Source organism: Oryctolagus cuniculus, chromosome 5, assembly GCF_964237555.1.
Source record: "Oryctolagus cuniculus chromosome 5, mOryCun1.1, whole genome shotgun sequence".
NCBI lineage: Eukaryota > Metazoa > Chordata > Mammalia > Lagomorpha > Leporidae > Oryctolagus > Oryctolagus cuniculus.
The window spans coordinates 87,200,341-87,209,251 of NC_091436.1; the positions used below are offsets into that span (position 1 = coordinate 87,200,341).

Sequence of the window (8,911 nt, forward strand, 5' to 3'; positions counted from 1 at the left end):
GAGTTGATTATTGTATGTGGTGTAAGGTAGGGGTCTCGTGTCATATTTCTGAATGCAAAGATACAATTGCCCCACCATTAGTTGAAGAGACTTTCCTTTCTCCAGGGAGTGATTTTAGCTAGTTTGTCAAGGATTAGTTGGTTATTGGTGTGTGGATTAATTTCTGGAGTCTCTAATCTGTTCCATTGATTGATGTGTCTGTTCTTGTTCCCTTTGATTATAACTGCCCAGTAATATGTCTTGAAATCAGGTATTGTGATGCTTCTGGCTTCATTTTTTTTAAGCAAACACAAAAATAAGTCTATTTTATTGTTATATATGTAATTCCTTTCATTAGTATTGGACTTTGTACATCTAAATTATATTCTTTTTTGTTTGTTATTAGCAATAACTGTATTTATGTGGGGTACAGTGTGATTTTTCCATACATGTATACAATGTGTACTAATTAAAACAGAATAATCAACATTTCCCCCTTTTGACATTCCTATATAATTTGAGGCTTGAAACTTTTTTCTTCTATTTGTTCATACAATACAACATATGCTTGGATATTGTGACCTTTTGTTTCCCCAGTATGGTGTGTAACACTAGGAATTTATTTTTTTTAATTTTATTTAAGTTTTAGAAGTTTCATATATTTCATATCTACAGATTTAGGGACATAGTGGCAATTTCCCCTCCCCCAGCCACTTTTGCTCCCACACATGCTCCAACCCTTCCTCCCTCTCCCTTTTGGATCCCCACTCAATTTTTACAATGATGTATTTTTAGTAAACTTAATGATCATTTAGTTAACCCTCCTTAAATAGAAGAGTTCAACAAATAATATGAAGAGAAAGAAAATAAAACAAAACACTGTTCCTCAGTGAAAGAATCAAGGGCTATTAACAATCGTAAATTCTCACAATGTCTATTTCATTCCAATATATTACATTTCAGCTACTCTATTAGTTACCTTGGATCAGGGAAAACATGAAATCTGTCCTTTTGGAACTGGCTTATTCACTAAGTATAATGCATTCCATTTCATTTTTTTTACAGCTCCATTGTGTATACATTCCATAATTTCTTTATCCAGTCAGCAGTTGATGGACATCTGGGTTGGTTCCATAACTTACTATTGTGAATTGTGCTGCAGTGAACATGGGGGTACAGATAACTCTTTCATACACTGATTTCTTTGGGTTTAGGTAAATACCCAGGAGTGGGATGGCTGGATCATATGGTAGGTCTATATTCAGATTTCTGAGGTATCTTCATACCATCTTCCACAGTGTTTACATCAGTTTACATTCCAACAAACAGTGGACCAGGGTACCTTTTTCCCTACTTCCTCTCCAGAATTTGTCATTTGTTGATTTCTGTATGTGAGCCATTCTAACTGGAATGAGGTGAAGCCTCATTGTAGTTTTGATTTGTATTTCTTTGATGGGTAGTGATCCTGAGCATTTTCTCAAGTGTCTGTTGGCCATTTGAATTTCCTCTCTTGAAAAATGCCTCATCAAGTCCTTTGTCTGGCTTTATTTTTATTGTTTAAGATTGCTTTAGATATTTTGGGTCTCTTGTGATTCCACATGAATTTAGAGTCATTTTTTCCAGATCTCTGGTATTTTGTTTGGTATCACATTAAATCTATAAATTGCTTTGGGTAGTATGGACATTTTGATGAATTAACTCTTCCAATCTATCAACATGGAAGATTTTGCCATTTCAAGAGTCCTTCTTCCTCTCTTCTCAGCCTTTTGGCTAAGATCAGGTGAAGAGTCTTCTTCCATTTCTCTCCTTAATGTTTTATAATTTTTATTTTAGAGATCTTTCATATCCTTGGGTAAATTTGGGCCGGCGCCGCGGCTCACTAGGCTAATCCTCCGCCTAGCGGCGCCGGCACACCGGGTTCTAGTCCTGGTTGGGGCACCGGATTCTGTCCCGGTTGCCCCTCTTCCAGGCCAGCCCTCTGCTGTGGCCCGGGAGTGCAGTGGAGGATGGCCCAGGTGCTTGGGCCCTGCACCCCATGGGAGACCAGGAAAAGCACCTGGCTCCTGGCTCCTGCCATCGGATCAGCGCGGTGTGCCGGCCGCAGCGCGCCGGCCGCGGCAGCCATTGGAGGGTGAACCAACGGCAAAGGAAGACCTTTCTCTCTGTCTCTCTCTCTCACTGTCCACTCTGCCTGTCAAAAAAAAAAAAAATAAATAAATAAAAAATAAAAAAATAAAAAAAAAATATCCTTGGGTAAATTTATCCCAAGACATTTAAATGTTTTGTAACTATTGTGAATTGTATTGATTTTACAAGTTCTTTCTCAGCATGACATTGTTCATGTATACAAAGGCTATTGACTTTTGAGTGTTGGTTTTATATTCTGCAACTTTGCCAAACTCACTTTATGAGTTCCTCTAGTGTCTTGGTGGAGTCTTTTGGTTCCCCTATTTATATGATCACATCTGCAAATGGGGATAATTTGACTTCATCCTTTTCCATTTATATCCCTTGACTTCTTTTTCTTATCTAATGTCTTCGGCTAAAACTTTCATAACTATATTGAATAGTAATAGGAATTTTCAATAGTAATGGGCATAGGGTGGGCATCTTTTTCTGTTTCTGGGTTTTAGTGGAAATGTTCAATAAGATGCTGGCTGTGGGCTTGTCATATATTGCCTTGATGGTGATTGGGTATGTTCTTTTTATACCCAATTTTTATATATTTTCAATCAAAGTCTTTTGTTGCAAATAGAACTTGAAATATGTTTTCCTACATTGTAGTTACTTTTCAACCTCCCTAGAATATTTTATGATGAGCTACTGTCTTTGTTTTATTAGTTTATTAATCCTTTTTGTGGCTTATTTGTGTCTTAAGATAGAACATTAAGACATCTAAAATTTTTATTTTTTCAAATTCTAAAATTATCTTCTAAAATTATACATTATCTTCTAAAATCATTAGAGCTTTGCATTTTATAAATAGACATTTAATTCTTCTGCAGCTAACCTTCATTGTCTTTTGTTATTGAATCTCATTTTCAAATTTCACATATATATTCCAATTTTCCAAGTATCATTTACTACAAAGTAAGCTCTTTTCCCCATTGATCTGCAGTGCCATATTTTTTTCTTTCCAGAATTAAGCATCCTTATAGTCATAGTTTTCTTCCTGGGCTCTCATTTATGTTTCATTGGTCTTCTTTTTTCCTGGTATGATTTCACGCTGTCATGTTGCTATAGCTTTAGAATCTCCTTATGTACTAAAGCACTACTTTCCTTTTCTTTCTCAAGAGTGCCTTGATTCCTTGTACATATGCTTAACTTTCAGAATCAGCTTGCTGAGTTATACACACACACATGCTTTACTGTAATTGTGATTGAAAACACAATGAGCTCATAAGTTTATATGGAGAAGATAGTTTTATACAATTGAGCCTTCCAATTGATGAACATGACATTCTACCATGAGACTTCTAGTCTGCAGAGTTCAAGTACATGGGGAGGCCACATGGAGGTTCTACCCATAGCAGTTCTAACTTTATTTTATTTTTTTTTTTTGACAGGCAGAGTGGACAGTGAGAGAGAGAGACAGAGAGAGAAAGGTCTTCCTTTTGCCGTTGGTTCACCCTCCAATGGCCGCCGCTGCAGCCGGCGCACCGCGCTGATCCTGGCAGGGGCCAGGAGCCAGGTGCTTTTCCTGGTCTCCCATGGGGTGCAGGGCCCAAGCACCTGGGCCATCCTCCACTGCACTCCCTGGCCATAGCAGAGAGCTGGCCTGGAAGAGGGGCAACCGGGACAGAATCCGGCGCCCCAACCGGGACTAGAACCCGGTGTGCCGGCGCCGCAAGGTGGAGGATTAGCCTATTGAGCCACGGCGCCGGCTTAGCAGTTCTAACTTTAGCAGGAGCCAAGTTTGTGAGTAATCAAGTCCTGAGGTGATTCTTATATAGATATAGATATAAATATATCTATATCTACCTATCTCTCTCTCTCTCTCTCTATATATATATATAGATCTATCTATCTATATGTAAGAATATGGCATATATATATATGGCATAAAAATATATATGTAAGAATATGGCTTATTTCACTTAATGTAATGATCTCCAGTCCCATTCATTTTGTCTCAAATGCTAGAGTTTTATTCTTCTTATGGCTTAGTAATATTTCCATTGTGTGCACAGACTACATTTTCTTTATCCAGTGTCACTATTTGATGGGCATCTAAGTTGGAGCCATATCTTTTTTTTTTTTTTTTTTTGACAGACAGAGTTAGACAGAGAGAGAGAGAGAGAGAGAAAGGTCTTCCTTCTGTTGGATTACCCCCCAAATGGCCACTACGGCTGTCGCGCTGCGGCCGGTATGCTGCGCCTATCTGAAGCCAGGAGCCAGGTGCTTCCTCCTGGTCTCCCATGCGGGTGCAGGACCCAAGCACTTGGGCCATCCTCCATTGCCTTCCTGGGCCACAGCAGAGAGCTGCACTGGAAGAGGAGCAACCGAGACAGAATCCGGCACCCCAACTGGGACTAGAACCCGGGGTGCTGGTGTGGCAGGCAGAGGATTAGCCTAGTGAGCCGCGGCGCCGGTCGATATCTTTGCTATTGTGAACTGGACTGTGATAAACAGGAGAGTGCAGGTATATCTTTCATATGCTGACTTCATTTTATTTGAAGATATACCTTAAAGTCAGCTGGATCATATGGTGATCTATATTTAGTTTTTTGAGAAATTCCCATATTGTAGTCCATAATGACTATATTTATTTCATTCAAACCAACAGTGTATTAGGGTTCTTTTTTCTCTACATCCCTTGTCAGCATGTGTTATTTTTTGACTTTTGGATAACGACCACTTGACTGGAGTGAGGTGATACCTCACTGTGGTTATGATTTGCATTTTCCTCATGGCTAGTGATACCAAAATTTTTCATGTGTTTTTGGCCATTGCGTTTCTTCTTTTGAAAAATATCTATTCAGATCCTTTGCCCCTTTCTTAACTGGATTGTTTTGTTGTTGTTGTTGTATTTCTTCATTTCTTTATTTATTTGAATATTAGTCTTTTATCAGATGCATATTTTGAAATATTTTCTCCCATTTTGTTGGTTATCTATTCATTTTGTTGTTTTCTTTGCTGTACAGAAGCTTCTTAGCTTCATATAATTCCACTTGTCTATTTTTGCTTTTGTTGCCTGTGCTTTTGTGGTCTTATCCAAGAAATCTTTGCCTAGGCCAATGTCTTACAACTTTTCTCTTATGTTCTCCTGTAGTTATTTGATAGCTCCAGGTCTTAAGCTTAGGTCCTTGATCCATTGTGAGTTGATTTTTGTATCGTGTGTTCTACTTGTGCACAAGTCTATTTTTACATCTGTAACATGCTTCTTTGGTTGTAATAGCTCTGTAGTATGTCTTAAAATTTGATATTGTGATGCATCTGGCTTTATTTTTATTGTTCAAGATTGTTTTGGTAATTTGTGGTCTTTCATGCTTCCATATAAACTTTGGGATTATTATTATAATTCTGTAAAAAAGTCATTGGTATTTTGATGGGAATTTGTTGAATATTCAAATTGCTTTGGGTAGTAAGTACATTTTGATAATGTTAATTCTTCTAATTCATGCATATGAGAGGTCCTTCCATCTTTGTGTATCTTCTTCTATTCTTTTTTAAAGATTTTATTTATTTATTTATTTGAGAGGTTGAGTTATGAGGGAGAGGGAAAGACAGAGAGAAAAGTCTTCCACCCACTGGTTCAATTCCCAAATGGCCACAATGGCTGGAGCTGGGCCCATTCGAAGCCAGGAGCCAGTAGCATCTTCTGGGTCTCCCACACAGGTACAGAGGCCCAAACACTTGGGTCATCTTCCACTGCCTTCCAGGACATAGAAGAGAGCTGGATCAGAAGGGGAGCAGCTGGGACACAAACCAGCCCCTAAATGGGGTGCCAACACAAAAACAGGAGAGCTAGCCTACTGTGAAACAGTGCCACCAGTATCTTCTATTTCTTTCACTAGTGATTAGTAATTTTCATTGTAGAAGTCTTTCACATCCTTGGTTAAATTTATCCAAAGGTATTTAAATTTTTTTGTAGATATTGTGAATGGGATTGTTCTTATAATTTCTTTTTCAGCAAGACCGTTGTTAGTGTATAAAAATGCTAGTTTTTTTTTGTGTGTGTGTGTTGATTTTGTGTATTGCAGCTTTGCTGAATTCTCTTTTCAGTCCTAAGAATCTTTTGGTAAAGTTTTGTCATGTCATCTGCAAACACAGAAAATTTGCCTTCCTCTTTTCTGATTTATATACTTTTGATTTCTTTCTTTAGCCTAATGGCTCTGGCTAAAACTTTCAGAACTATAGTGAATGTGAATAGCAAGAGTGGGCATCCTTGTCTGATTCCAGATCTTAGTGGAAATGCTCTCCATTTTTCCTTTATAATATGATGTTGGCTGTGAGTTTGCTGTGTATAGCCTTTATTGTGTTGAGGGTATGTTCTTCCTATACTTAATTTGTCTAAGGTTTTTATTTTTTAAGGATTATTTATTTGTTTGGAAGTCAGTGTTACACACAGAGAGAAGCAGAGGCAGAGAGAGAGAGAGAGAGAGAGAGAGAGAGGTGGGAATTATACTGTCTTATATTTTTAATGTTAACTACTTGACATATATATTATTGATAAATCCCAATGTGCTAATGGACGTACAAGTTTCTTCTTGCAGAAGACATTATTGTTTTTTACATTTTTAGGCTATCAACCATCTTATTTCTAGTATAATTCAAAGTAAATTGTAAACATGAGTATGCTTCTTCCGGTACACTTTATTCTGACTCTGAAAGGTGTTTATCTTTGCTGTTATGCAGTTTCCACACATATAAGAGTTTAAAACGGTTGCAACTCTTCAGAAAACTAAGCACTGAAGTGACCTTTTGTTTCTTTTATATATATATGTTTTTTTTTTAACTTTTATTTAATGAATATAAATTTCCAAAGTACGGCTTATGGATTACAATGGCTTCCCCCCCATATCGTCTCTCCCACCCGCATCCCTCCCCTTTCCCACTCCCTCTCCCCTTCCATTCACATGAGGATTCATTTTCGATTCTCTTTATATACAGAAGATCAGTTTAGCATACATTAAGTAAAGATTTCAACAGTTTGCTCCCACACAAACATAAAGTGAAAAATAATAGATGATTTTTTAAATGATGATGAAATCAGATCATACCTATTGTCATGTTTAATCCCAGTGAGAGTCAAGTTGAGAATTGATAATTTCTTTTTTTTTTTTTTACAGAAGATCAGTTTAGTATACATTAAGTAAAGATTTCAACAGTTTGCACCCCCATAGAAACACAAAGCGAAATATACTGTTTGAGTACTCATTATAGCATTAAGTCTCAATGTACAGCACATTAAGGACAGAGATCCTACATGAGGAGTAAGTGCACAGTGACTCCTGTTGTTGACTTTACAAATTGCCACTCCTGTTTATGGCATCAGTAATCTCCCTATGCACCAGTCATGAGTTTCCAAGGCTATGGAAGCCTTTTGAGTTCACCGACTCATCTTGTTTAGACAAGGTCATAGTCAAAGTGGAAGTTCTCTCCTCCCTTCAGAGAAAGGTACCTCCTTCTTTGAAGACCTGTTCTTTCCACTGGGATCTCACTCACAGAGATCTTTTGCCAGAGTGTCTTGGCTTTCCATGCCTGAAATACTCTCATGGGCTTTTCAGCCAGATCGGAATGCCTTTAGGGCTGATTCTGAGGCCAGAGTGCTGTTTAGGACATGTTGGATCACTCTCCCCTTTATTTATTCTATCGGTTAGTATTAGCAGGTACTAGACTTGTTTATGTGCTTCCTTTGACTCTCAGTCCTTTCATTATGATCAATTGTGAACTGAAACTGATCACGTGGGTGACCTTTTGTTTCTAACAATGCCCTTTTCTTTAAAATATATTTTCTCTGGGGCAGGCATTTAGCCTCCCCATTATGGTGTACATGGGTTTGGTAGCTGGCTCCATCTCCTGACTAGAGGTTCCTGCTAATACAAACGCTGGAAGGCAGCAGGTAATGGCTCCACCCATGTGGGCAACCTGAATTGAATTACTGGCTTCCAGCATCAACCCATAGGGCTCCTGGCTGTTGCTGTTGGCATTTGAGAAATTAACCAGATCAGATCTCTCTCTCTCTCTCTAGTTATCTCTATCTCTGTATTTATCTCTACCTATGTCTCTGCTTCTCAAATAAATAAAATTTAAAAAGTTTCAAACTATTTTCTCTAATGTAAATAGAGCTTATCCTGCTTTCTTTTTGTTGGACTTACAAGTGTGTCTCTTCCCATTTTTCACTTTCACATTTTCTGTATGATTTTGTTTTAGAAGATCTTTGGAGGAAACATAAGCTGCTTAATTTAATGTAGCAATCTTTGTTTTCTCATTTGCATTGATGATGACACTGATATTTGTATGCACTTTCATCTTTGGTGATCTCTATTTGTCTTGCTTTATCAATAGTTTTATTTCTTTATTGTTTTTTTAAAGTTTTCTCTATTTCTTTCAGGTCAAAATTTTTTCTCTTGGCTTCATTTTGTATCATTTTGTATTCAGTATCGTGGACGTTATATGTCTGTTCTTATTCATTTAGAACTTTCTCTTGAAGCCTTAATATACAGATAGAACTTTGTTCTAAAATCAAGCAACAATTTGACCCTCCTCTAGAATAATAATAAAAAAAAACCTTAGAATGTTTAACACTAATTATTCCTGCCTTTTTAAATGCCACTGTTGTCTAATATTTTAGTTTCAATCTTATTTTTAATTCCATATATAAGGCATTACACCAAATTCCTATTCAATCAATATTTAAATTTACCCACACACTTAAAATTTTTCTTGCTTCTAGTGTCTTAGACCCTCCTCTTAGATAATTTCCTTG

The 8,911-nt window shown here is 37.3% G+C and overlaps 1 pseudogene; it reads left to right on the forward strand.

The window, feature by feature from the left end:
• Positions 1-1,729: 1,729 nt before the first annotated feature.
• Positions 1,730-1,898, forward strand: LOC127493302 (U2 spliceosomal RNA; annotated as a pseudogene).
• Positions 1,899-8,911: the final 7,013 nt, after the last annotated feature.